The 6,563-nt window shown below is 41.5% G+C and overlaps 1 protein-coding gene across 1 annotated transcript in view; it reads left to right on the top strand.

Moving 5' to 3' along the window:
- Window positions 1–935: 935 nt before the first annotated feature.
- LOC104464194 (kelch-like protein 13) overlaps window positions 936–6,563 on the top strand; it is a 75,971-nt gene continuing 70,343 nt past the window's right edge. The window contains exon 1 of the mRNA XM_010077014.1: window positions 936–1,000. The gene's annotated coding sequence lies outside the window, so the exon portion shown is untranslated. The remainder of the gene's footprint in view (window positions 1,001–6,563) is intronic.

Here is a 6,563-nt window from a genome sequence, read left to right as displayed (position 1 = left end):
GACCCTCACTTTTTGGTGCTGAGTGTGAGAATACGAGTTGCCAAGTTTAACGTTTCAATTCTTTATTTTCTGAGAGGAAATGCAGAGGAAACAAAACTGGCAACATGGTTGCCAGCATTTCCTCGCTCTGCTTTATGTTAGCATGGATAAAAAAAATAACTGCCATTGAAAATGACAATACTGCTAATTGCTCTTTGCACTTTGGGGTAACTGGCTACTTTTTTCCTTTTCAATTGGACATGCTATCTTTTCAGCATTAAAAAGGAAAGCAGGGTCTCTTCCCAGCTCCTGCTCTCCAGTTGTTCATTCCAGGCAGCAAGATGACTTCCCAATGGCTGTGAAACCTTTCGCTGTGACTTTGTGCTGTTTCAACTCGGTGACTGGTGTTCTTTCTGCAATCCCGGTCAGATAGTTTCCTGCTATGATAGCAACTATGGGTTGAATTTATGAAAAGCATGCTTAGCCTAGTATCATCATGCAAAGTACTATTCTGTTAGGACTTCTGTACTCCCTGTGACTTGCATGCATGTAGTGATTTACATGAAATGGTGGCTCTACTTCTGAGATATACAGAGACTGACTAGTTCAAAAAGCAAAAATTAGCTTTGGCTTTTTTTTCTTCCACACTCTTGTTTAAATTGATTTTTATTTAAAGCTGTGGTCTTGCAGAATTGTGTATGAAATACTCTGTGTATGGAAAAGAGTAGGATACCAGAAATTTGTAGTGAGTGATGTGAACTCTTCCTCCAGGCAAGAAGTGGGGCTATCCAATTTTCCACTCATAGTGGAGATAGAGCTCAAAGAGCTGCAGAAGCCAATAGTTAACTCAGTTGGAGATGCTGTACCCTGCAGTTCTTTAAAATAGCATCTACAGTGAATAATAGTGTGCAAACGTGTGTGACAATTTTTTTTTCTCTTCCTGAACCTTGTTCTAGATGTCAAAATTAACCTGGACTACTTGGGAATGGCGAAACGTAGCCCTGGGATCCTGCCATGAACAGTAAGACAGTTGAGATGTGTATTTGTGTATGCAAATCATAATTTTTTTTTTTTAATGGCTAAACCCCAGTGAAACTGTTCCTGTTCAATTAACATAACTAGGCAACATATGGTGTAGTTCAGTGTGGATCTGCTCCCAGCTTTTCATGCAGTTTCATGCAGTTAAGAGGCAATACATAAGTCAGAGGGGTGGCTCAGTGGGGAGCACTCTTTGAGGAACAATACTGGGGAAGTCTCTGCAGCCAGGATGACACTGGAGGTGGGAATGCTGCTATGGGTGGTACGTTATGGAATTACTGAGGTGGTAGCTGAAGGATGCTTTCCTGTAATGTGTAATTATATTGTGAGAGTTCATTGTTACCTAGTATATAATTATATTGAGACTTCCTTGTCATGGGATGTCTTGAACACAAATTGGTTTGAAATATGATTAGACAAATTAGCAGAAGGCAAAAGTGAATTGCGGAGACTGCATTCTGGATGTACTTTCTGGGAGGAAGTCCCTAAAACGCTGGCTGAAGGAAGCTGTCAGAATTCAGTGTTGTTTTACTCTCGCTCCTCCCAAATAGACTGCTGTTAGACAGGTAGCTTGGCTAAATAGGTTCGTGGTCTGACCTTTCATATCTGACTTGCATATGGTGCTTTCTGCATGTGAAACCTGGCATTTAATAGATGTTGGTTAAGTGGTTCATGTATCCAAAAATGTAGGCACCTTTAAAGATATTCTTGAATGTTGCTCAAAATATTCAGATATTTTTGTGTTGGTAGCCTGAAACTTTCTAGTTTGAAGAATGCATAAATATTTATGTATGTACGTGCTCTGTATCCTTTAATAAGCCTTTTCCAGATGTTACAGTAGGCATCGTTAAATTGATGCATTGAGAATTATTCTGATGAATTTTTCCAGTACAAAATAGATGACTTATGAGAGACTGTGTGGGTTAGTAGCGTGCTTGTAAAGCGTGAATTTTCAGCAGACACTGATGACGCTATTTGTCAGCCTTTATTGGGACAGAAGTTAGAAGGGTTTTGTATTGTTAAATGTCATGACTTGGATATAGTCAGCTGGAAATGAACAGCTCTTGGAAACTCATGTGTCTAAAGTCTTCACAGCAGTTTAAATGCTTGACATGCAAATGTTCAAATGAAAAATATTTAATTTTCTGCTGTAGAGCACTGACCATGTCACGTTTAATTTTTCCCCAGGAGCAGTGTTTTACCCAGGGCTTTCAAAAGGCAGTTGATATACTTGAAATGTTAGGGAATGTTGGTATTTTGAAAATCTCAGAACTGTCCTTTGATAAAAACACTGTAATTGTTAAATTGTTGTGGATCAAATTATGTAGCCTTAGGTCATTTATTGGAACAACTGATACTGACACAGGAAGCTGTTCTTTGTACAAAATAACATGTGCAACACAAGGAGACACTGTTAAGACATTGCTTTCAGCTTTAGATGTTTGTTTCAGCTTGGCTGAAAAAGACAAACGCATGTATTTGTAGAGTATTAAATGGCTGTGAAATCTTACCAGAATGTGGCTAAAGCTTCAGTTCACCTTTTCTGATCGTGGATAGACTGAGCTAACAATCTTAAGCTGGGCTGCTTGGAGGTAAAGCATTCACTCATTGTAAACTGTCCTATTTAGCAAGCTTCACTGTTTGAAAGGTAAGCCAGGCAACAGGTTTGCTTTGACCAAAACCCTGTGGTTTCTTGTGGTGTTGAGAACTAACGTATGTAGTGTCAGAGAATAATCCCACATGTACGGTGTAGTTAAGAGTAATTTTGGGGATGGAAGCTATTCTTGGTACATGTTGAGACACCTAGAATGATCTTGGGTGTTTGTTCCCAGTCAATCAGTTATCGAAAAGTTGTGTGGCTTCTCCTCTGGCTCTTCTTTTGAGGTGGTAATTGGGGCCAGAAGAGCTAGACTGCTGTTGTAATGGTGTTTGAGGTTCTTAACGTCCTTTTCTAGGACAAGTAGCGTTAAAAATCCAGATCTCGTCTTTGCTATTAATCCTGTAGTGTTAGAAAACATCTACATGCTGCTAAGTAATAAGCTAAATTGCTAACATGTGAAACGCATCTTATTCAGCTCTAATGTCATTTGTTTGGCTTTCCATAAGCCAGGAGTGGTGTGCACTATGTTGTGCTCTGGATAGTTTATGACCTGGTGTTTCCTGAATTATCAGTTCAATGGTGTTGTCTTTTTAAGGAATGCTCAAAATAGCTGTTAGAAAACAAAACTAATGCCTTTAAGTTGATCTGCAGCCTGATGTTCCCTGAGCTTCCACCTTCACCTGTTAACAGCACTCCAGAGTGAGTAACCTTGCTGATGGTGATTGGTGTTTGAAATCACACTGACTAACTTGGTCCAGAAGCATTTTTCCCAGGCCTTTATTTGCATATGTAGTTTTTTTTTTTTTTCTTCTAAGGATGTGGTTTAGAGGAAGCCTGCAGGTAGAGGATGTGGCTGATGAAAGTAACAGCAGGTGGGAAGGCTCATAGTTTAGTGGAAAGTGATTCCAAGGTGGCTTGTCACATGGATACTTGGATAATAGCTGAAGGAAATACCGTGGATTTAGTTTCTCAGTGAAGCAAGTGGCTCTGATACTCTGGTGTGTGATATAGGAGAGGAGTACCAAAAGGTTTTACAGTAGAAAATTGGAAAGTGGGCTTTAATGTTCTGAGCTTTTTTGCTTTTATTGTCATAACGTATGCTGGCTATTCAGAAGTCACTTTGGAAGACTGGAAGACTTCAGTCTACTGAAGTGTGCGTTATGTTACTAGGAAGTTTAGTAGCATTTGACCCCCTGTTGTTATCACTTGTTTTCAGTCTGGTGTGATCTGACCTTTTCATTAACCCTTCCTGAGCAGTATTTAGTTGATGCCTCTAAATCCGTGTCATACGCTCCCCAGAATGGAGCTCCAGTCTGTGTGGGCTAAGAGGCATAACTCTGTAACCCCCTGTTGTTATCACTTGTTTTCAGTCTGGTGTGATCTGACCTTTTCATTAACTCTTCCTGAGCAGTATTTAGTTGATGCCTCTAAATCCGTGTCATACGCTCCCCAGAATGGAGCTCCTGACAAATGGAATCAGTCTGTGTGGGCTAAGAGGCACAACTCTGTACTTTCAGGGCTCTTGAGAGAAAATGATTAATAACCTTCCTCCAGTCATAGCCATGGAGGCAGAAGCCCACATTGCCTTTAACAGAGGAGTGGCATGCTTGCTTTGTAGTCTGGACACCCACAAATGGGAGCAAGGGCATTGTCATTGGTGAGGACCTGCTCCAGACTGTGGGTGTAGTGAGAGCAGTAGGAGGACAACAGCATTTTAGGCAGCTGCCACTGCCTGACCGTCTGGGTGCTGTGCACGGCTCTGAGGGATGCTTGGAGCTGCAGCTGTGGGCAGAGGAGACAGAGCAGTGTTGCTGTCCAAGCAACAAAGCCGATGGGAACACAGGAGAGTTGCTAACCTGTCAGGTCGGCATGGCTCTGCCAGGGAGCTGGCTTGTCTCACTTGTGCTGTCTGGTGTTGTGGGACACTGGTTCCTGCTGCCTCCTTGACCCCTCCCCGTGCTGGCACCTTAAACTCCTTGTCACTGTAGTGTGCTGTCTGCAGCCTCCTCCTTGCTCCCCTCTCCTTTGGTTGCTGGCTGGGGTTGCTGTGTGTATAGGGCTGAGTTAGGGCTCAACATAATTGGAGAAGAGCCCATTCCCTGGGGCTGGATTATTCTATGCTGTAATTGCTGAAGTTCCTGATTTTTGAGAGTATAATATAGGAGCATCCAATATGGCATGGCATATTCCTGCCATTTTAAACTGCAGGTGTTTTACTTGGATGTGATTTATAAACAATGTATTAATGGTTCGATCTTCTTAACTATTTCCTCTTGCTGTATGAGTGAAATACTGTACTGAAAAGCTAGTTTTTTTAATGCATGAAATATTACTGAAGACCTCTAAGCTTGTGTGAACATGTGGAAGCTTGGTTTATTTTGTGTTCCTAAAATGAGTCAAATAAAATTTTTAATGAACATCTTTTTAGAGTACCTTAACAAATGATATTATGTAACTGGAGCTAACGAGCAGGCTAACGATAATTTTGGTGGGTAAAACTTCTTCACTTAATACAATGACTAAATTTCCATTAGGATAAGATCTGTTCTGCTACCTAGACTTGTATTTCAACAGTTTATTGGCTGCTTTTATGACTCCAAGTTTTTCAAATTGCAGTACCTTGCCTGACTGATGCTAATTGGTAGCTTCAGTTGTATCTTCTGTAGTCTATGATATGGGGTTTCTTTTGTGCGTGGACTTCACTTTTATAGAAAATATTTAAATACTTGCATACTTCTAGTTTGTAGGGGAAAAACAGTAATGACTCATAGAATCATAGAGTGGTTTGGGTTGGAAGGGACCTTAGAGATCATCTAGTTCCAACCCCCCTGCTGTGGGCAAATTCTCCTTGTTAATTATTGATTATCGGGTGATACTTGATCTATGTTAATGCTGCTCTGAGGTAATGCAACTTTGGTGCCTATTATAAGAAATGGGAGGCTATGCTAACATCCAGAAATATGTACAAAGTTCATGCTGAAAATGCCTATATCAGGCTATTCTATATCCTACTTTTAAGATAAAAATGCCTTTGTAGGCATATACTTCTCTGTTTTTAGAGAAAGATTCTCATTATTAGAGATTAAAGCATTTCTTAAGAGTGTAGTTCAATGTCAGATTTAATCAGCACGGTTGCTCAGTGGGTGACAGGGATGTGTGGCTGCCACCAGATGAGTGGGATCGCCTTGCTTGACCGATGGGAGCTGGCTGCCCTCCGACAGCCATTTGCTGTTGCTGTGCAGCTGGTTGGTTTGTTAGGTTCAGCACAAGGTAGGCAACTGGTAGATAGGTCAGACTAAGTGTCATGTGGAACTGTGTCCTTTGTTAACGTTCCCAGACTAGAATTTAGCCTTTTGGTCCCTGCAGATTTAGTCAACAGTCTTGTTTTTCATAGAATCATAGAACAGTTTGGGTTGGAAGGAATCTTCAAGGTCATCGAGTTCCAACCCCCTGCCATGGGCAGGGACACCTCCCACTAGCCCAGGTTGCCCAAAGCCTCATCCAGCCTGGCCTTGAACCCCTCCAGGGATGGGGCATCCACAGCTTCTCTGGGCAACCTGGGCCACTGCCTCACCCCCCGCACAGGAAAACATTTCTTCCTAACATCTTTTCATCAGTTCTGTTTTGTTATGGTTTTAATTTTTGTTGACTACTGTGTTAGAAAAAGGACTGCGTTAATGTTGTAGGTCAGGCTAAATCACAGCACCTTCTGGCTTTGGGATTTCTGAGCATCATTTGAGAACAGCTTACCTTCTGTAGAAATGATGGATTTGCTGAGGTCTGTCCTCTGACCTGACGAGGGTATTTTTCATGTTCACTCTATACTCATATGTTTGCCACTGAGGATGCGTGGGCGCCTTCATTTAATGCCTTCCTAGTCTGTGCCCCGCACACCTTGTTGTACACTCTTTGACATGTCTTCTGTCACTAATTTGTTGTCGTTTCG

Source organism: Pterocles gutturalis, unplaced genomic scaffold (assembly GCF_000699245.1).
Source record: "Pterocles gutturalis isolate BGI_N339 unplaced genomic scaffold, ASM69924v1 scaffold2636, whole genome shotgun sequence".
Taxonomy (NCBI): domain Eukaryota; kingdom Metazoa; phylum Chordata; class Aves; order Pterocliformes; family Pteroclidae; genus Pterocles; species Pterocles gutturalis.
The sequence above is the reverse complement of the archived record's forward strand: the minus strand, read 5'-3'. Positions and strand labels throughout refer to the sequence as shown.